This window comes from Neomonachus schauinslandi, chromosome 1, assembly GCF_002201575.2.
Source record: "Neomonachus schauinslandi chromosome 1, ASM220157v2, whole genome shotgun sequence".
Taxonomy (NCBI): Eukaryota; Metazoa; Chordata; class Mammalia; order Carnivora; family Phocidae; genus Neomonachus; species Neomonachus schauinslandi.
Genome location: NC_058403.1, coordinates 160,593,002 through 160,616,562, shown reverse-complemented (window position 1 = coordinate 160,616,562; position 23,561 = coordinate 160,593,002). Strand labels below are relative to the sequence as shown.

Genomic DNA, 23,561 nt, shown 5'->3' with positions numbered 1-23,561 from the left:
AAAAGCAAATAAAGTAAGATATCCTGTTACAAGCAGAGTCTACAGCAACAGAAATTATTAACAACTTAGGAGAAGATGAACATCTATTGAGAAATTATGAGATCTAAAGAAACACTGGTTATTAAGATTCCAAAATGGCCAAATGACTTGCATGAAAATTTAGTTAACAAACCTTCCTCATCAAAATTATTAATCTCTTCAAACAAGGTCAACAAAAGACTGCCAAAGCAAACAATCTAGAACTATGATTTTATTCTGAGAGAAATTGTACATTCTGCTAAAAACAACTCTATCAATGCACAGACCTTTCACTTTTATGATTTTTCTCACATAAATTTTTCTTAAATTTTGGGCATCTATGACCACTTTTTGATAGAAAAAGAATGAATAAGCAATAAAAAAATATTAGTGGTCTCATTACATTGCTGGTAGGAATGTAAAATGGTGTAGCCATTATGGAAAAGTTTGGCAGTTTCTTATAAAATTAGACATGCAGTTATCATACCTCCCAGCAATCTCACTCCTTGGCATTTATCCCAGAGAAATGAAAACATATGTTAATGTAAAAACTTGTACATGAATGTTCATAGCAGCATTATTGGTAATACCCTAAACTGGAAACATGAATGTCCCTGAATAGATCAATGCTTAAACAAACTCTGGTACATCCATACCATGGCATACTACTCAGTAATTAAAAGGGAGGAGCAATTAGATAGATCTCAAGTGCATCATGCTTAGCAAATAAAAAAAGCCAATCTCAAAAGGTTATATGACTCCCGTTTATACAGCATCCTCAAAACGATAAAACTACAAAGATGGAGAACTGATTACTAGTTGTCAGGGGACAGGGACAAGGACCGGATGGAGGTAGTTTCCCAAAATAAAACAATGTTTTGAATTTATGCAATAAACATTAACTGCCCTTGGACTTTCAAGTTTTAACTGTGGCCCTGTCTCCAGTGAAATTATTTGCTAACTTTCCCCTTCACCTAGCTGATTGACTAAATTAGCAGCAGCTAGTAAGGCAAAACATGGCAATGAGGTACTTCTGTCTCTGAGTCATTAAGATATTCTTACAGGAAGTTTAAGGACAGTGAGGTGCAAAGTTAAGTCTCAAAATCCAATCTTAGCTGGTTAACAGAACATCTGGCTGTTGGCACCGAACATGGAAAGGCTATGTATAGAGGCGACGAATGGCACACTGATAGTGTTTACTAAAAAAATAAAGTCAATGGACATAACATTACTGCATTTTGATCCCAGACCTTGTTAACTGATTAAAAGGCACACCTTACTTGAGTTAACAGTTTTTCAAGGAGAACTATTACCACATTAAATGCACACAATTCCAAAAAAATTAAAATGTAAAAAAGTATTCCTTTTAAAATTGACAAAGCTGGGGGTGGAGGGGGAGCCTGGGGTGGCTCAGTTGGTTAAGCATCTAACTTCGGCTCCGGTCATGATCTCAGGGGCCTGGGACAAAGCCTCGCTTTAGACTCCCAAGAGGGAGTCTGCTTCTCCCTCTTTCTCTCCCTCTGCCCCTCCCCCCCCGCTCATGGGTGTGCTCTCTTGCCAACTTTTTTTTTTAAATACTGACAAAGCAGGGGATTTAAGAAATACCACCAATGTACCTAACCAACACCTTTCATTTATTCCTAATTTTTCTAACTCAGAGTTGGACAAAAACAGAACTCCGGGACCTTTACTTACCCCAAAATCTATCAGGTGTTTCTAGAGGCAATTAGAGATAATATTTACAATAACCTATCACTGAAAGCTAATAGTGCAAAGATGTGGTAAGAATGTAAGCCTGAGCTCTACCCAAAAGGAAAAGTTTCAAAGTACTGCAGCACCAACCATCATTAACTAATTTGCTAACCTTCAATATCCTCATGGGCTACCACAGTACCTACCCCCACAGAATCATTGTGAAGATTAAAGGTAAAACACTTGGAACAGGGTCTGGTATGCATGAAAATTAATAAAGGGAAACCTCACTAAAATAGAGTCAGGAGGCCAGTGGAGGGGGCGGGCCTCTTATGCCCTACCACTGATAATTGCAGACCCAACAGGAAGAGAGGTACTATGCAAGTCCATTACTACTTTAGCCACTGAGTTTTCTTAAGGTTAACATGCAGAATAAGCACAACTAAGTATTAACTTAAAAAAAAATTGGGACTCCTGGGTGGCTCAGTCATTAAGTGTCTCCCTTCGGCTCAGGTCATGATCCCAGGGTTCTGGGATCAAGCCTCGAATTGGACTCCCTGCTCCGCGGGAAGCCTGCTTCTCCCTCTCTCATTCCCCCTGCTTGTGTTCCCTCTCTCCGTGTGTCTCTGTCAGATAAATAAAATCTTTAAAAAAAAAAAAAATTGGGGCCCCTGGGTAGTGCAGTCAGTTGAGCATCCATCTGGGGTCATGATCTCAGGTTTTTGAGATCGGCCTGTGTGGGGCTCCAAGCTCAGCAAGAAGTCCGCTAAAGTTTTTCTCTCCCTCTCACTCTACCCCTCCGCGTGCTCGCTTACTCACGCGTGTGCTCTCTCTCTCAAATAAATAAATCTTTAATAAAAATTATTCCAGGGGCACCTGGGTGGCTCAGTCAGTTAGGCATCTGCCTTTGGCTCAGGTCATGTTCCCAGGGTCGTGAGACAGAGCCCCACCTCGGGCTCCTTGTGGAGAGCCTGCTTCTCCCTCTCCCTCTCCCCCAACCCCTGCTCATTCTTTCTCGCTTTGCTAATAAATAAAATCTTTTAAAAAATAAAAATAAAAATAATTATTTTAGGAAATGCCAGGCACCTACATAGGCAGTGGCAGCAGCATCTCGGCTCCTGCTAGGAATGCTACAGCAGGTGTTTCTCATTACCCTGGGCACAACAACCTTAACTTCTTTGTGGGAGTTCTTGCCACTGGGTTTTGTTTTTTTTTTCTCAATCTGGTAAGAAAAGGAAATCACCAATCAAGCCTAATCATAAATTTACAGGAAGCTGGAAGAATCAGTAAGTTGAAGACAAAAGACAATCATATGAAACTACTGTTGTTTCTAGATTTAGAGACTGCTTTTTATAGCATCACCTCATATTTGTATATCACATTGTAGTTTCAAATTCCTTCTTAACACATTATCTCATTGATCCTCACAACAATCCTGTAAGATCCTTGCTGTTACTTCCATTTTACAGATAAGGAAAATGAGGCTTAAGTGGTATGTTAAAGGTCACACAACCAGCAAGTAGAAGAGCTGGAATTTAAACTCAACTACTCTACCACAGCTGCCTCTCTAAATGGGGTAAGTTTTACAATGCTGATATTAGTTTTTGACCAGCATCCTCCATGATATTTCAGCAAATCATTAACAGCCTCAAGGCCTAATGAAAATTTAGACTAAATCCAAGAATCACAGGACTTCAAGGATCATTTTAATGTAATCTCTCATTTTACATATGCTCTTATAAAAAAAATGTTTTTAGTACTCAAGATCAAAAAAAATTTTTGTTTAATGTTCTCATGTTTCAACACCTACAAGCATTTGTGGAGATCAAAGATCTGAGGAAAAGAATAAAAGAATTAAAACATACAAACCCCAAGTTACCCTCTGTTTTGCCTGATTACCTCTTCATTTCCAACATACTTGTTGAGGGGACAAAAAGACTCTGATTGATAGGCACACTTCAAATTTAAGATTTTTTTTCTGATAGTCCACATAAAAACTTGTATACAAATGTTCATAGCAGCATTGTTCATAACAGTAAAAAAGGGAATCAAAATGTCAATTCATTAATAAATATGGTATATCCATAAAATGGACTATTATTTGGCAATAAAAAAGAACTGACATATACTACAGAATGGCTAAACTATGAAAACATGCTAAGTGAAAGAAGCCAGTCAGAAAAGACCACATTTTGTTTAAGTTCATTTATATGAAATATCCAGAATAGGCATGGGACAGAAAATGGTTACCTAGGGCTAGGACAGAGGGTGAAAATGGGAAAAGACTGCTAAATGTGTACAGAAGCTCTTTTTGGGGTGATGCAAATACTCTGGAAATGGTTGTACAACTCCGAATATTATAAAAACCACTGATGTGTACACTTTAAATGGGTAAATTCTAAGGTATGTGAAAAATACCTCAACAAAGCTAATAAAACAAGATGTTAGGAAAGGGAAAATGGGTATCTGGCATACAGAAACTCTGTACTATCTTTGCTTAACTTTTCCATAAATCTAAAACTCCTAAAAGATTTAGATACATAAATTAGTAAACAAGATTACATAATAAATAGCTCAAGTCTGAGGTATAGACTAAAGTAGCGCCGCAAAACTTTAGAAAGATTCAGTGTCTCGGACAAAAAGGTGAATAAATATTAGATGTAAAAAATGAGGTTAGGTCGGGGCGCCTGGGTGGCCCAGTCGGTTAAGTGACTGCCTTCGGCTCAGGTCATGATCCTGGAGTCCCGGGACTCCGGGCTTCTTGCTTAGCAGGGGGTCTGCTTCTCCCTCTGACCCTCCTCCCTCTCATGCTCTCTGTCTCTCATTCTCTCTCTCTCAAATAAATAAATAAAATCTTAAAAAAAAAAAAAAATGAGGTTAGGCCTTGTTCACAGGGTTACACAACAGCACAGGTACAGGAACAACAGAACCCACAGACCCGGAACAAGCTCATCACTCATTTGGCTAACCACCTTCCTTCTCCCCTACCTACATACAACTTTCCAAATAAATTTACTTTCAAACAACCCAAAACCTTCTAGAAAAAGAGTCTACACAGAAAAGAAAATGCTGGTAAACAATACTGCCACCTTATCAATGTAAAACTACTCCCTCTTCACCTTGGATTAAGATCTTATTAGAAAGACATTTTAACACAATTATGCCTTATCTATTTCTAAAGATTAACGACCTTACTCTCTACATATCAGACCTTAGTATAGGGTTCAAGACTCAAATTACTGATGAAACATAAAGGATGTCAAGATTTGTTGTTATCGGCTTCTTAAAATGAATAATAAAGCACTCAAAGTGTTCAAAAAAGGATTTTGACTGGAAAGGGGCATAAAGAAACTTTCTGAGGGAAGGAAAATATTCTACATCTTAATCAGATTGGTGTTTATAATTGTATATATACAGCTATATGCATAAGCAAAAATTCACTGAGCTATGTATACCTTAAATGTGTGCATTTACTGGAAATTTACAGTTTTAAAAATGGAATTTAAAAAAATAGTATTCCACAGAATTATCTCATTATCCCAAAGCATATGATGTAGTAAGCGTCAGATTTTCATCTTCTTTTAGTAAAAAGAATCAAGCACAGAGAAGTAAAGCAATCTTCTTTGGTATCTCAAAATCAAGAAGAAAAACAGGTCTCCCAACTCTGTTCTATCCCAATCTAACCTTTGTGCCTCAAAGACAATGAGACTGAATCTTGAGATTCTTCTGAGAGTGAGAAAAGACAAGAGGGCAGAACCAATCCTAGTTTAATCAACATACTCACCATCCCCAAATGCCATATCCTTATTCTCCAAAGAGAAAATTATTTAAGTAAATTCTATGCCCAATGTGGGGCTCAAACTCAAGACCCTGAGATGAAGAGTCACATATTCTACCAACTGCGCTAGCCAGGCACCCCAAGAGAAAATTATTTTTATCTAGAACTAGTTATGAAATAATACAAAGAATGCAAAAGAAGTTCTCAGGTTCACACTCCCTCTAAAAACGGTCATGATGCTACCTTGTGCTTCATTCTGTAGTTTTTTCCAAGGGAGTTCCTAAGGCACCATACTCTCTTGCCTTAAGTTTTGGCCATTTATTTACATGTCTAGAGTGAGAAAGCAAAGAGTATGCAGGTTAGGCCTCAATGGACTGAGATGAAGTATGGCTTTTATTTCAGTTATAAAATTTCGGCGTTGGTCTAGATCTGAGCAGCCAATTACTCATTTACTAAATGAACTAAATCCTAAAATAGCTAAGGGACTTACCTAAGCCTTCACAGCTAACAAGTGGCAGAGTCAAAGTTGAATCCGGCCTTCCATTCGCCATACCACACCTATACCTTTGCCCAGTTAGAAGTGGCATACTATCTTACCTAAAGTGATAATTACACTCGGGGGGTGGGGGAATAGTTCTTATTATCCAAATTCTCATACCCATCTGTCTCACGGCACTAATATTTTAATTAATTTATAATCAGAATTATAACTATCAACCAAGTTACAGTCAGTACATTCTTTTCTCAGCTGTAAAATCCCCTTGGTAAACTGAATTAGTACCAAAAGGTTATCTGGTACATAAATAATCAAGGCAAACTGAGAAGAATGGCTGTAAAGAATATATGCAGCAAGTTCTTCATGGCATACCAATCTTACTTCACCAAAGACATTCATACAGCCATTTATCCGATCAGCAAACACTGAACTGCCTACTACATGTCAGACTCTGTATTAGACCTAAGGAAAACAAAGATATAGATACAAGGGACTTTGGTTTACGTAGGCAAACAAACAACAGATTGTGGTAAGGGTTATGATGGGACAGCCAAGGTGCCACTGAAGCCCAGAGGAGCAACATCTACTGTAATCTGGAGGGTCAGTGAAGTCACACCAGCTTCTTACGCTCCCAAGCAATAATATTTGCTCTAGAAGCTCAAGTTTCTCATTCTTGAAATACACTACTTTAAACACTGGTCTCGGAGCGCCTGGGTGGCTCAGTCGTTAAGCGTCTGCCTTCGGCTCAGGTCATGATCCCAGGGTCCTGGGATCGAGCCCCACATTGGGTTCCCTGCTCGCCGGGAGGCCTGCTTCTCCCTCTCCCACTCCCCCTGCTTATGTTCCTGCTCTCGCTATCTCTGTCAAATAAATAAAATCTTTAAATAAATAAGTAAATAAATAAATAAATAAAATAAACACTGGTCTCTTATTGACATAAAAGTCTCCAAAACCTATGTCTGAGACAAAAGAAAAACAGCATTACAGTATTATCCTATTTATGTAAAATTATGTTATATTCATATACCTGTATGTGGATACATTTTCAAAGAGACATTTATGGAAGGATATTTACAAAAACTTTAATGGTAATCATTCCTGTGGGATGGAATTTCAGATTGCTTCAACTTCTTTACTCTACCCTACCCAGCAGGGATGCCTGGCTGGCTCAGTCAGTGGAGCATGCGACTCTTGATCTCAAAGTCAAGAGTTCAAGCCCCAAGATGGGTGGAGAGATTACTTAGATTTAAAAAAAGAATACTGCTGTAGTTTTTTATTCTACTGTAACCAAGGTGAGAACAGGACAAGCACACAGACCAGAGTTGAATAAACTATCACTGTACTTATATCAACCTGTCTCCCTTATTATTATTTGTCACATGGGGGACACTAATGCAGCATACTTGGTACCTTTTATTTACACTTGTAAGAAGGGCCACTTCTGAGAAAGTTTCTGGAGACACAAGAAAGATAGATGGGTACCAAAAATAAACGGCTATAATCGCAATGCTAAGATGTTTAGACTTCATTCTGTGGGTGACAGAAAAAGATGGGTTTTTGACCTAAAAACTAACAATCAGGGCGCCTGGGTGGCTCAGTTGGTTAAGCGACTGCCTTCGGCTCAGGTCATGATCCTGGAGTCCCTGGATCGAGTCCCGCATCGGGCTCCCTGCTCGGCGGGGAGTCTGCTTCTCCCTCTGACCCTCCTCCCTCTCATGCTCTCTGTCTCTCATTCTCTCTCTCACAAATAAATAAAATCTTAAAAAAAAAAAAATTCTTTAGGAAAAAAAAAAAAACTAACAATCAACTCCACTTTTTAACAAGGTATCTGGTAGCAGCTAGAACGCATGAACAGGAAATGACATAAAGACAAAGAGATGTGTTGAAAAGCTGTGGCTAGGGGTGCCTGGGTGGCTCAGTCGTTAAGCGTCTACCTTCGGCTCAGGTCATGATCCCAGGGTCCTGGGATCCAGCCCCGCATCCAGCCCCGCATTGAGCCCCGCGATGAGCCATGCATCAGGCCCGCATCGGGCTCCCTGCTCAGCAGGAAGCCTGCTTCTCCCTCTTCCACTCCCCCTGCTTCCCTCTCTCTCTGTCTCTCTCTCTGTCAAATAAATAAATAAAACCTTTTTAAAAAAAAAGAAAAAAAAGCTGTGGCTCTACATTTTAAAAAAACCTAGAGAAATGCAAATTTCTATTCAGCACTATCTCTGGTGGATGAGAATAGAGGCAGTCTCCTACTTTCAGCGTTATACATTTCTATAATCCTTGCACTTCTTAAAATAAGTATGTATTATATTTATAACCAGAAAAAATAAGAATGACTTTCATAATAACTCAAAGGAGATGCAGGGGAAATGATGAAAGCTTGGATTATAAGCTCTATAAGGGCAAGAAACTGATCTATCTTATTTACCACTATATCTCTAATACCTTGTACAGTGCCTAGTACATAACAGGTGCTCAATAAATGTGCCAGAATAAATGAAAGAATGAATGAGTGAACAAATGTACATCCTAAAGACTCAATAAAGAAGAAACGTTTCAGAAGTAAAATACACATCTGTTGGTCAACATAAAGGCCAGGAATAGGAAGAAATTAAAGATAACCCCAAGTTTTACAGACTATTTGGCTAAGTGAACTATGAACCATTAATCAAGATAAGTAAAACTAGAGGAGGTATAGGTATACAGGAATGCAAAGAGATCGTGGCAAAATGTCCACAAACCTGTTATTGACTCACATTCTTAAGAGCAGAACAGGACAGGCAGATCAAAATAAAATACATCCACTCTTCTGGTGGCCCTGATACCCTGATTTTTTTTTTTAAAGATTTTATTTATTTATTTGAGAGAGAGAGCATGAGCAAGGAGAGAGGCAGAGGGAGACGAGAAACAGACTCCCTGCTGAGCAGGGAGCCTGACGTGGGGCTGGATCCCAGGACCCTGGGATCATGACCTAAGCCAAAGGCAGATGCCTAACTTACTGAGCCACCCAGGCGCCCCGATATCTGATTTTTGGCCCACTGATTTTTAAACTTAGATTATGAAATAAAAACACCTTAGGCTTCAGAGTCTTCAACTCTCATTTGCTTCCTAATAGCATACAAAGGCTCACAGTTATATTTTTACTATTTGCTACAAACAAATTCTGGACTCACAAATCCAGGCCAGATCAGAATTTCAATACACTTGGCATTATTTACCACAAAAATACAAAATTCATATACTGGTTTATTTAATATTAACCAATGCCAAATTAATATAAAGTAATGGTTTGTCACTGACTTTTTAAAGTTTTGGTTTGAAACTTTTGAAAAAATTAATGTTTGGGAGAGTACTCTTTATCAATAGACAATGTTTTTACAGATGTTTATTCTCACAATAGGACAGGAAAAGTTATTTTTGAATACTTTTTTCATCCTATTCCAGGATTACAACATACTTCCAACTGTCCTCAACTATGCAAGTTTCTTCCCCCTCTAGTTCATTCTACCTACGAGATGGGGTCTCCGCATTTCCCCTGTTTTAGCTCTACCTCTAGAAATCCAACCTTCCTATCTCAAACTGCCTTTATCTAAAAACTAATTTCAAAAGGTCAACAAATGGGTTAGGCTAGTCTCTTAAATGCAGAGACACAAAATATAAGACTAATTTGTCTCCATGCTTTTATTCATGTTATTTTTCATACCTGCAGTCTTATCCCTTTTTTCCAACATTTATCCAAATAAAAGCCGTAGATCATATCCTCCTAACCACTTCAGCACTCACCTATTCTCTACCTTCTTTGAATCCCCATAATACAAATTAGTGGCCTTCAAAAGTTAGCTATGGGGGCGCCTGGGTGGCTCTCTGGGTTAAGCAACTGCCTTCAGGTCAGGTAATGATTCCAGGGTCCTGGAATCAAGCCCCACATCCGGCTCCCTGCTCAGAGGGGAGCCTGCTTCTCCCTCTCCCTCTGCCTCTCTCTGTCAAATAAATAAATAAAATCTTTGGGGGAAAAAAGTTAGCTATGTTTTCCTCTCTCTACCTGGAAAAAGTAAGCTTCTTGAAGAGATACGTCATATCAATACTGAGTACACAGTTGGCATTCAATGCATACTTACTAACTCAATGGTGGCTCTGAATCTGTATCTTAAGGCTTCCTAACCTTCCTTTGCTTCCACATTGCCATATACCAGAAATAAAATACACTGTTTTGGTTTTCATTTTACTAACAGACATTAGACTATCTTAACGCTAAATTTATTTTACTTTTTAAACAGCCAAATCTGGGGCGCCTGGGTGGCTCAGTTGGTTAAGCGACTGCCTTTGGCTCAGGTTATGATCCTGGAGTCCCGGGATAGAGTCCCGAATCGGGCTCCCTGCTCAGCAGGGAGTCTGCTTCTCCCTCTGACCCTCCCCCATCTCGTGTGCTCTCTCTCTGTTTCTCTCAAATAAATCAACAAAAATCTTTAAACAGCCAAATCTGTCATCTTATTTTAGGACCACAAGAAAGAAAAGCTTAGGGACGCCTGGGTGGCTCAGTCAGTGAAGCGGCTGCCTTTGGCTCAGGTCATGCTCCCAGGGTCCTGGGATTGAGTCAGGCTCCCGGATCAGCGGGGAGCCTGCCTCTCCCTCTGCCTGCCACTGCCAGTGCTTGTGCCCGCTCTCTCTCTCACAAATAAATAAAATCTTAAAAAAAAAAAAAAAGCTTGGGCGCCTGGGTGGCTCAGTTGGTTAAGCGACTGCCTTCGGCTCAGGTCATGATCCTGGAATCCCTGGATCGAGTCCCGCATCAGGCTCCCTGCTCGGCAGGGAGTCTGCTTCTCCCTCTGACCCTCCCGACCCTCCCCCCTCTCATGCTCTCTCTCTCTCAGTCTCTCAAATAAATAAATAAAATCTTTAAAAAAAAAAAAAGCTTAATTATTAAAACACTGTAAAAGAAACCATTTTTGCAAAGTAAAAGAAATTAAACTCTAAAATCATTTTAGAAATTTGACAATCATAATACTGTACACTTCTTCAGTATTATTTACATTCTTTGTCAAAATATGACATAAACAAGTTTTTTTTTTTTCTTTTTAAATTATTTTATTCAAGAAGGTGGGGAGGATAGACGGGGGCTGAGCTGAGCCCTGAGTCTCTAAAAATATGGAATACTTAGGGGCACCTGGGTGGCTCAGTCGTTAAGCGTCTGCCTTTGGCTCAGGTCATGATCCCAGGGTCCTGGGATCGAGCCTCGCATCAGACACCCTGCTCCGCGGGAAGCCTGCTTCTCCCTCTCACACTCCCCCTGCTTGTGTTCCTTCTCTCGCTGTGTCTGTGTCAAGTAAATAAAATCTTTAATAAATAAATAAATAAAAATATGGAATACTTCACCAATTTGCATGTCATCCTTGTGCAGGGGCCATGCTAATCTCTGTATCATTAACATGGGGAAAATTCTTACAAAGGTTAGTCAACTGATTTTCTTTTTTTTTTTAAGATTTTATTTATTTATTTGATAAGAGAGAGAGAGCACAAGCAGGGGGAAGCATGAGAGGGAGGAGGCTCCCCACTGAGCAGGGAGCCCAATGTGGGACTCAATCCCAGGATCCTGGGACCATGACCTGAGCCAAAGACAGTCGCTTAACCAACTGAGCCACCCAGGATCCCCAACTGGCCAGATTTTCTAAACCCATCTTAAGAAAACAAATTTCTTTTAAAAACAGCTTAAATAATATTCCTCTGAACCCAAACAATGTTGCACATGGCACTATTTAGGGATATATATGACAGGAAAAATAATCATTCTATGAAGCTCCCATTCCATCCTCTTTGGATAGTTGTTAAGAAAGCTATTAGTTGGGGCGCCTGGGTGGCTCAGTTGGTTAAGCGACTGCCTTCAGCTCAGGTCATGATCCTGGAGTCCCAGGATCGAGTCCCGCATCGGGCTCCCTGCTCAGTGGGGAGTCTGCATCTCCCTCTGATCCTCTTCCCTCTCACGTTCTCTGTCTCTCATTCTTTCTCTCTCAAATAAATAAATAAAATCTTAAAAAAAAAATAAAAAGCTATTAGTTGACAAACACCTAGTCCCATCCTAGTATGAGTAGAAAACCTAACGTAACTCTCCCAGAGTAAAGAAAAAAACATATGGCCAAGCAAATAACTGAAGCCACAAGGAGTGGGTTATTTCACAACTCTTTCCAATTCAGCCTATCTGGTGATTGACTCTGTGTATGCTTGTTTTCAAGAAAGTGACTTAAAGGCCATACTGAAAGTAAATTTTTTTAAAAGTAAGGCCAGGAATGAATTGAGTCACTGAATCAGAAGTAGAAGGGATTCTCACAATTTTTAGATGAGGAATGAGACTCTAATTAGGTCACACAGGTAGCTGGAAGCAAAGGTTAGAACCAAGGCTTCTAACTTCTAGAAAAGGTATTTACTGAGTACCTAATATGATGGAGAACTCTGCTAGGTACTGTATTAGACCAGTGCCCACTCTTGTTTACCAAGACACTTTCCATGGATGTTCAAAAACATTTAAAACATTAAATTAAGGCTGGGGCACCTCGGTGGCTTAGTCGGTTGAACGTCCGACTCTTGATTTTGGCTTAGGTCATCATCTCAGGGTCGTGATCTAAGGGTTATGGGATCCAGCTCCACATTGGGCTCCTGCTCAGTGGGGAGTCTGCTTGAGTTTCTCTCCCTCTGCCCCCTGCCCCCGTTGCACTCATGTGCTCATCTGCTCACTCTCTCAAATAAATAAATCTTTTAAAAAAAGTAGTCTTGGGGTGCCTGGGTGGCTCAGTCGTTAAGGGTCTGCCTTCGGCCCAGGTCATGATCCTAGGATCCTGGGATCGAGCCCCACATCTGGCTCCTTGCTCAGCGGGAAGCCTGCTTCTCCCTCTCCCACTCCCCCTGCTTGTGTTCCCTCTCTCGCTGTGTCTCTCTGTCAAATAAATAAAATCTTCAAAAAAGAAAATATTAAAAAAAATAAATAAAATTTAAAAATTAAAAAAAGTAGTCTCAATAAAACATTAATTAAGGCTTACATTCTAAGGAAATTTCTGTATTAGGACAAGACGGTGTCCACATCTCTAAAAAGCATTTTAAGTTAAAATAAGCAGGCAAAGGAGGGGAAAAAAAAAAACCTTTAAAGTAGGAAAGAATTTAAAATTTCACACAAATTACCTTTCCTGTCCTGACTGTTTACCATTAAAAAGAATAAGACTGGGGCGCCTGGGTGGCTCAGTCGGTTAAGCGGCTGCCTTCGGCTCAGGTCATGATCCCAGGGTCCTGGGATCGAGTCCCGCATCGGGCTCCCTGCTCAGTAGGGAGCCTGCTTCTCCCTCTCCCTCTGCCTGCCTCTCTGACTACTTGTACTCTCTCTGTCAAATAAATAAATAAAAATCTTCATTAAAAAAAAAAAGGGAAAGTAGTTTCCTATTTAAAAAAAAGAATAAGACCATCAAAAACACCTCTACCCAAATTTCATGACCCAATAGTTTAAGAAAAATGAGCCTTATTCCTGTTGGAAAAATGATGTTTTTGTCACATCACACTGAAGAATTAGTTTTGTCACAGGATTAGAGTACAGCCATCTGAGGACAAAAGTCTAGGCAGAAAAAAGAAACAATACTGGAATTTGATAAAGACCCCTCAAGAATATGGCATTTGGCTTTTTTTTTTTTTTTTAAGATTTTATTTATTTATTTGACAGAAAGAGACACAATGAGAGAGGGAACACAAGCAGGGGGAGAGGGAGAGGGAGAAGCAGGCTTCCCACGGAGCGGGGAGCCCGATGCGGAGCTCAATCCCAGCATCCTGGGATCATGGCCTGAGCCGAAGGCAGACGCTTAATGACTGAGCCACCGAGGCTCATTTTGCTGTTTCAAAGTTTAGCTCATTTAGCATTTAGCTGTTTCAATGCCACCTTTCATCTAAAGATTTCAAAACAACTATTTATATTACCAAGAATCAAAATGGTGGCACGATGGCCCAATAAAGAAACATATCAATGACCCAGAAGGAATTCAACACTAATGTTCTAAAACTTAGCCCTCTGTTCTAAAAAACAGTATCTAGTTACTGTTGACCCCTGAACACGAAGGGGTTAGGGGCGCCAACATCCTGTGGAGTCAAACATCTGCATATAACTTTTAACTCCCTAAGAACTTAACTACTAATAGCTTACTGTTGACTGGAAGCCTTACCAACAACATAAACTGTGATTAACACATATTGTGTACATTATATGCATTATATACTGTATTCTTAAGATAAAGTAAGCTAGGGAAAAGGAAATACTAAGAAAATCATAAGAAAAAGTACATTTATAGTACTATGTTTTTATCAAAAAAAAAAAAAATCCCATGTGTAAGCGGACCTGCATTAAGTTTACACCCATGTTGTCTGAGGGTCAACTGTATCTGGATTTTGTCCCTCATTCCATGCAAAGAATTCCTAAAACCCTTGGAATTTCATGATAGGAGTGTCTTTTGTTATTCATAACAAGTCTCTTTCAACCACCCAGCAGTTTATGCTAACGAGGTGACTCTTGGTGGACCCCTTCATAGCTCAAGATGGGAACTGGTTGTCAGAGGGACCAACCACATGATTTGAGGGTTGAAACTTTCAGGCCCCATCCCTCAATATGGGGAAAGGGAGAAGCTGGTGAATAAGTTAATTACCAATGCCAATGATTTAACCAATCATTCCTAGGTAACAGAACCTTCTCAAAAACCCCTCAACAACAGGGTTCAGAGAGCTTCTGAGTGAGTGAACACACTGAGGTACAGAGAAGGCAGGGAAACTCCCCATACTTACCCTGTGTATCCTCTCCACTTGGCTGTTTCTGAGCTGTATTCTTTTTAAACCTTTAAACATAGGTAAAGTGCTTTTTCCAAGTTCTGTGAGTCATCCCAGCAAATTACTTAATCTAAGGAGGGATCATGGAAACCCCAGAATTTTTTGCAAAGTTAGAAAGAAGTACAGGTGGCCCAGGACTTGCAACTGGTGTCTACAATGGGGGCAGTCTTGTGGAACTGAGCCCTTTAACTTGTAGGATCTGACACTTTTAACTCCAGGTACACAGTGTCAGAACTGAATTCAAATGTTGGACTGGTGTCAGAATTGGAGAACTGGTTGTGGTGTGGAAAAACCCACACACAAGTAGTTATTAATTCCAGTGTATATTTATTTTTTTTTTAAAGATTTTATTTATTTATTTGTCAGAGAGAGAGAGCGCAAGCAGAGAGGCAGGCAGAGGGAGAAGCAGGCTCCCCGCTGAGCAAGGAGCCCGATGCAGGACTCGATCCCAGGACTCTGGGATCATGACCCGAGCTGAAGGCAGACACCTCCAGTGTATATTTATAAAACTTAAAGATACAAATGGATTTGTTGATACCATCTCCCAGTTTACCTTGCTGGACATGTATAAATAGAAGACTCAAAAAATTAAGTAATGCTGTCAGAATAGCTGCTACTAATAATAATTAGTGATACTTTTATGTCATGGGGCATCAGGGTGGCTCAGTTGGTCAATCATCTGCCTTCGGCTCAGGTCATAATCTCAGGGTCCTGGGATCAGGCCCTCCGTCTTCTCCCTCTCACTCTCCTTCTGTGCTCCCTCTAATAAATAATAAAAAATAAATGAAATAAAAGAGAAAACCTCTACTTAAAACAAAAAAATTATGTCATCTGAGGCACCTGGCTGGCTCAATCAGTGGAGCATGTGACTCCTGATCTCAGGGTTCGGAGTTTGAGCCCCACGTTGGGTGTAGAGATTACTTTAAAAAATAAAATCTTTGGGGCGCCTAGGTGGCTCAATCGTTAAGCATCTGCCTTCAGCTCAGGTCATGATCCCAGGGTCCTGGGAACGAGGCCCGCATAGGGCTCCCTGCTTGGCGGGGAGCCTGCTTCTCCCTCTCCCACTCCCCCTGCTTGTGTTCCCTCTCTCACTGTCTGTCTCTCTGTCAAATAAATAAATAAAATCTTTAAAAATAAATAAATAAATAAAATCTTTAAAAAATAATAATTTCATGCCATTTTTATGCCAGGCATTAACCTTAGGGTAAATTTTTTCCAGTATATGCAACTCTGAAAGACAGATATTGCCCCCAAGAGCAGATGAGAAAATTAAATCTCATCATTAAATTTCCCATTGCACACAGCAAGTAGCAGAGAACTAAATCTAGTTTTAAAACACAAATCCCTGCATTCTTCTACACTATGGCAACCTTTCCTTTTTATTATATAGTATAAAATTATAAACTCTCTAACAATCGTTAATTAAGAACATGTCTCAAATTATACTCTTGAAAGACTAGTCTTAAGGGGGGGGGGTGCCAGGTTTGAGGTTTTTGACTAACAGTGCAGCCCCCAGTCAACCTACTAACAGAAAAGCCAGAGGAAAGTAATGCTGTGCCTCTTTGTGGAGCCAAACCTTCCCCCAGTTTTATCAGTCTTCAAGCAAGTTCCCACCAGCCACTTTCCTGAACATCTGGACAACAAAGCAGCCCTCAGGAGCTGACCACAAGTCCAAGAAATTCCCAGGACTCCTAGAATGTATGTATGCCAATCTCCAGTTTCAGACCCACACACAAGTAGTTACACCACAGCTTGCCCAACAGAAAGCTATTCAGGAAAGTTTATAAGCATCCATAACACAACTGTGGCTCCTGGGAAGGAAAGCAAAGAATTCCTCTCCCAGCCTTATCTCACAATCTATTGTTAAATCATCTACCCCAATTCAGCAAATGAACTGGGGAACAAGAAAAAAAGGAAAGGAAAAGGAAAGGAAAGGTGGGGGGAGGGGGAGGGAGGGAGGGAAACAGACAGACTGGCCTTAAGAAATGCTGTCAAGGGGGCGCCTGGGTGGCTCAGTCGTTAAGCGTCTGCCTTCGGCTCAGGTCATGATCCCAGGGTCCTGGGATCCAGCCCCGCATCGGGCTCCCTGCTCCGTGGGAAGCCTGCTTCTCCCTCTCCCGCTCCCCCTGCTTGTGTTCCCTCTCTCGCTGTGCCTCTGTCAAATAAATAAATAAAATCTTAAAAAAAAAAAAAAAAAAAAAGAAAGAAATGCTGTCAAGGGGGCGCCTGGGTGGCTCAGTCATTAAGCGTCTGCCTTCGGCTCAGGTCTGCCTTGGCTCAGGTCCTGATCCCAGGGTCCTGGGATGGAGCCCCGCATCAAGCAGGAAGCCCGCTTCTCCCTCTCCCACTACCCCTGCTTGTGTTCCCTCTCTCGCTGTGTGTCTCTCTGTCAAATAAATAATCTTAAAAAAAAAAAAAGAAAAAGAAATGCTGTCAAGGGGCACCTGGGTGGCTCAGCTGGTGTGCATCTGCCTTCAGCTCAGGTCATGATCTCAGGGTCCCAGGATCTGGGATGGAGCCCCATGTCCTCTTCTCAGCAGGGAGCCTGCTTCTCCCTCTCCCCCCTGCTTGTGCTCTCTCCCTCCCTCTCTCTAAAATGAGTAAATAATATCTTAAAAAATAAAAATAAATTAAAAAGAAATGCTGTCAAAAACATAAAAATAGTCCATATACAGATCTAGTATTCTAGTTTTCTGCTTTATACACTTTTTTAAAACTGCCTTTTGGGCATTGTATTCTCTTGCTGGTTGGAAAACATTTTATGTCTTTTCTTTAGTTATCAAGGAACTAAAGTCAACAAGAGTTTTCATTACCTTTTCATTGTTACCAATATTAGCACAAAGGAGAGAGTCTACTTGAGATTAGAAAATATTAAGAGCTGGGAGGGACAAGATCATGTAGTCCAAACTGCAGAAACACCTTTATCTCCAGAAGACAATCACCCAGCCTATACTTGAATATCTCTAATGACAGAGACCTCATAATTTTGTCTGTCCCACTGTGGGACATGTCTTACTGTGCAAAAAGTCTCAACAGTGGGATGAAATTCATCTCCAACATAGCTTCTATCCACTATCTGTCCTCTGGACCAATACAGATGATGAGTCTGCTCCCTCTTGCTTAACACAATTCTTCAAATAATTTAGATAGTTGTTTCCAAGTATTATCTTCTGTAGCAAAATAGCTCCTGATTCTTCAATTGTTCTTCATTAGATATGGTGCCTAAAGCTCTCAATTTTCTAGTCACATTCATCTGGACAATTTAGATTATCACTGTCCCACGGAGGTGTAAAATCCATAAGTGGACACAATACTCCAGATATAACCTGACAGTACAAGAACAAAGGGACTATTACTTCTCTTAACTTAGCACTATACATCTTAATTTGGCACTGTACATCTATAAATATTCATCAATGCATCAATGTTAGCCTCTTTTCACAGCCAACTCGTACAATTAACTACCTTAGACTATGGTGGCTCTCAAACAAAAAAAATTATTTTGGGCCAGATCATTTCTGTTAAAGAGTTAAGACTTTACATTTCTATCACACCTATCTTGTCACTTTCATACCTCATCCTGCTCAGATTGCCTCAATTTTCTCTGATGCAACCTATGAGATAACACTCCCAGTTTCAGTATCATTTACAAAATTCTTAGTAAGCATGCATATTATATCATTATTAAAGATCCAGATCCATAAAGCTTGGCAAAAAGAGAACTTACAAGCCTATATAATCACACTGTGCTTTATAACAAAACAAATAAGCAAACCAGGTTTAAAAGACCAACAAACTGGGAAAAGATATTTACAACACATACACTGATTTCATTATATAAATGGCTCCTACAAATTCCTAAGTGAAAAAAGCAATTAATCAATGAAAAAAGAACCAAAGTCTAACATGAGCAACCAGTTCACAGAAAAGCAAAGATAAATTGTTTTTACATAGATAAAAAGATCTTCAACCTCATTCAAAAGAGCAATGTAAGTTTTTTATGTGATTAAAGTTTTTCATCTTAATTTCATTTTAATTCTAGTATAGTTAACATACAGTGTTATATTAGTTTCAGGTGTACAATACAGTGAGTCAACAATTCCATTCATCACCCACTGCTCATCACAAGTGCCCTCCTTAATCCCCATCATCTATTTCACCCATCCCCCCCCCCACCTGCCCTCTGGTAACCATTAGTTTGTTCTCATTGGTTAAGAGTCTGTTGGCTTGTCTTTTTTTCCTTTGCTCACTTTATTAAATTTCACATGAATGAGATCATATAGTATTTGTCTTTCTCTGACTTATTTCACTTAGCATTATACCCTGCAGATCCATCATGCTGTTGCAAATGGCAAGATTTCGTTCTTTTTTATGGCTGAGTAATATTCCATTGTATGTATATGTGCATATATATACTATATAATCACATCTTCTTTATCCACTCATTTATTGATGGACACTTGGGCTGCCTCCATAATTTAACTATTGTAAATAATGCTGCTATAAACACAGGGATGTGTGTATACCTCTGAATAAGTGTTTTTGTATTTTGGGGGTAAATACCTAGTAGCAAGATTACTGGATCATATATGGTTGGTTTTTTTTTTTTTTAAGATTTTATTTATTTTTGGGCTCCTGGGTGGCTCAGTCGGTTAAGCGACTGCCTTCGGCTCAGGTCATGATCCAGGAGTCCCGGGATCGAGTCCCACATCGGGCTCCCTGCTCAGCAGGGAGTCTGCTTCTCCCTCTGACCCTCCTCCCTCTCGTGCTGTCTCTCGTTCTCTCTCGCAAATAAATAAATAAAATCTTAAAAAAAAAAAAAAGATTTTATTTATTTATTTTTATTTTTATTTTTATTTTTTTTAAAGATTTTATTTATTTTTTAGAGAGCGAGCGAGAGAGAAACAGCATGAGAGGGGAGAGGGTCAGAGGGAGAAGCAGGCTCCCCGCTGAGCCGGGAGCCCGATATGGGACTCGATCCCAGGGCCCTGGGATCATGACCTGAGCCGAAGGCAGACGCTTAACCATCTGAGCCACCCAGGCGCCCTGGATCATATATGTTTAACTTCTTTCTTTTTTAAATAATCTCTACAGCCAACATGGGCCTCAAACTCACAACCCAGAGATCAAGAGCCCATGCTCTACCAACTAAGCCAGCCAGGTGCCCCTCTATTTTTAATTTTTTGAGGAACCTCCATATTGTTTTCCACAGTGGCTACCCCAGTTTGCATTCCCAATGACAGTGCATTAGGGTTCCTTTTTCTCCACATCCTTGCCAACACCTGTTGTTTATGTTTTTTATTTTAACCATTCTGACAGGTGTGAGATGAAAAGCAAAGTAAATTAAAATGCCTGGGTAGCTCAGTACGTTAAGTATCTGACTCTTGATATCAGTTCAGGTCTTGATCTCAGGGTCATGAGTTCAAGCCCCACATTCGGCTCCATGCTGGGCATGGAGCCTACTTCAAAAAATAACAAACAAATCTATAATGTGATAACATTTTTTTACCTATCAGAGTAGCAAAGATCAAAGTAGATAACATATCTAATTTGTTAGCAGTAGAAAGAAGTAAAGGCACAGACTGCTGATGGGAATGTAAATTGATTCCAATTCTTTAGAGCACAATTTGGAAATATCTATAAAAATTTTAACTACACCTACCTTTTCTTTGGAGCATGGATATTCACGGCAACTTTTATAATAGCAAAAGTGCTAGATGCTTAGTTGTCAACCCCACAGCCATTTCTCCCTCTTCCTCATTAATCAGAATTCACATTTGTTCAGAGTGGTAATGTGCCCAACCCCAAGAGATGACTCATGATCAGTTGAAGCCAACTATGGCTATCATATTCTCTTTGCCAGGTAATCACTTTCCCAGACATGCCTGGGGTCAGGGGCAGAAAGCAATATGACCCTCTCTGAAATGTAAGGGGACAACGCATATGGCAGTGTTACTCAAATTCACAGCATCACACGGGAGTGCATTAGTGATACAAATTCCCAGACCCCACTAAAAACCTACAGATTTCAGAATCTCTACTTGTGGACTTTATATTTTCCTAGGTAAGTCTTACATACACTCCTGAAGTTCATGAAGCACTGTTTAGAAGACTTCTGGGAATTATTTTCTCCCCATTTAAAATGACCGAGTCTTCCCATTAGAAAAATATTTTGCCCTCCATTTCCTGTTTTTGAATGCAGTTAGTCGTGCTGCTTAGAATTAAGGCAGCCATCCTACAACCATGAGGCTACACAGAGAAACTGGGGGAAAAAAAAAAACACAATGTACTGAGGATAATAGAGTTAAGGAGGGGAAAACCTGGGTCTAATAAATATTACCAACCTACCCAACTAGCCTTGAACCACCTATTTCCTTGTTTCTATTTACATGAGACAATTTAGAGTCTTTACTGTTTAGGCAGCTGTTAGATATTGCTACTGTTATTTACAGTTGACTATATCTTTTTTTAAAATTTTATTTTATTATGTTAATCACCACACATTACATCATTAGTTTTTGATGTAGTGTTCCATGATTCATTGTTTGCATATAACACCCAGTGCTCCATTCAATACGTGCCCTCTTTAATACTATCTTAAGTTATAAACTTTGTATCTACCCATGGAAACTAATGGAGCTTAAATTCTAGTAAATTCTAGTGGAAATAAAGTAATGTGTCATTTTTTAACAGCGGCATAGTGTTCTATGTTATATATTCACTATAATTTTATTTCTCTGTGATTCCCATATGCCCACACAGCTTTAAGACAACCAGTACTAGTCTGAGACCACCAACAAGTTTGGTCCCAATCTGCTACTTCATTCCAACTAGAACATAAACTCCAGTCAGGCAAAAACTTTAATGCATTGCATCTCCAGCAGCTACAACAGAACCAAACATTCATGCAAGTATTTGATAAATATTTTTTAAATAAACAAATGAAAAAGAGGTCTTCCATAAAGACTAAGTTATATCTAAGCATAACTTGTCTATACTGGTTGTCTGCACAAGATTATCAGGTTGAAAATGCTACAAAGATTAACACTTCCACTAAGGAAGAGATAACTGTAAGGAAGGTTCTCACAGTCCCCTCTGACAACCCAATTAGTCTTTTAAAGTGTCTTTCAGCCATGTAACCTAGGAAAGAGTAGCCGAGAGCCAGTTGGTTCCTAACAAATCCTCACATTTCTTCTTTTTTTATAACTGCTAAGGATGATCTGAAAACCCTGAAGGCATGAAATAAAAATTCAACAACTGAGAATCAGGGGCGCCTGGATGGCTCAGTCATTAAGTGTCTGCCTTCGGCTCAGGTCATGGTCCCAGGGTCCTGGGATCGAGGCCCGCATCGGGCTCCCCGCTTGGCGGGAAGCCTGCTTCTCCCTCTCCCACTCCCCCTGCTTGTGTTCCCTCTCTCGCTGTGTCTCTCTGTCAAATAAATAAATAAAAATAAATAAGAACTAAGAATCAGTGGTTTAGGATATCCTAAAGATTTCAAAGCACATTTTGCAATTTAAATGAGCAATTAATCAAACCAGTTACTAGTAACAGTACTTAAACATCTTAATCTTCTCCTATCTTAGACATTTATCAGGAGTTGCAGATTTTTACCTAAATACAACCTCATCAGGGTTTAGGACTGTTTTACTATTGGAAAGGCAACATCTCCAATCAGATTTTTACTCCCATTGCCTCACTGAAACTATTCTTACCAAGACTACCAATAATTTCCGCACTGCTAAATGAAATGGTTATTTCTCAGCCCTCCTCATAACTGTTTAGTATTTAACACAGTTGATAACAACTTTCCTCATTTGGCTTCAGGATACCCTCTCACCTGTCTTTCTTCCTACTTCCCTGGCTGATGCTGTCTCCTTTGAGTGTTCCTCCTCATCTTCCTCACTTCTAAAGACCTCTAACCTCTGGTCCACTCCAGACTTAATTAAGTTTTTCAACTTCTTTATCTCTATTCATTCCCTTGGTGACCTCACCCTGCCTCCTGACTTAAATATAATGTTTTTGTCAGTAACACCCGGCGGTACACCTACAGTAGCTAAATTCCAGATTCATAAACCAGCTACCTCCTCAACATCTCTACTAAGTCTAGTAGGCATCTATAATATATGTCCAAAACTGAGCTCCCATTCTTCCCTTCCAAACTTGTTACTCTTTCAGTCTTTCCCATATGAATAAATGGTGTCCTTGCAGGAACTTAGAGCAAAAACCTTCAAATTGTCCTTAACTCCTTCCTTCCTTTCAGAGCACACATCCAATCTATCAGCATAACCAGCTGATTCTACTTGAAAAATATATCCAGAACCAGACCATGTGTCAGCACATTCACTGCCACCCCACAGTGCAAACTGTCGTCTTCTTTCACTTGGATTACAGCAATAGCCTCCTAACTGGTGTTCTTGCCTTATCTCTTGCCAAATCCACCACGAGCCTATTACCAGCACAGCAGCCAGAGGCATGATGTCAAAATGGAAATCAGATCATGTCATACCACTACCCAAAACCCTCTGAAGAGTTCCCATTTCACTTAGCCTAAAAGCTAAAGCCCTACAAAGGACCAACAGCACCAGCAGCAACTGGGAGCATGCTAGAAATGAACCCTACCTGAAACCTACAAAATTAGAATCTGAGTTTTAACAACCACCACCTACTTAAACCATATGCACATTAAAGTTTGGAAATTACTTCCCTGAGGCACCACAAGATAAGCACCTACTCCTCCCCCCCCTC

General features: G+C 40.0%; 1 protein-coding gene and 1 pseudogene across 1 annotated transcript in view; both read right to left on the bottom strand.

Moving 5' to 3' along the window:
• Positions 1-23,561, bottom strand: part of TMCC1 (transmembrane and coiled-coil domain family 1) — a 251,467-nt gene that overhangs the window by 213,638 nt on the left and 14,268 nt on the right. The gene's annotated exons all lie outside the window — the stretch shown is intronic.
• LOC123326966 lies at positions 11,326-11,424 on the bottom strand (annotated as a pseudogene).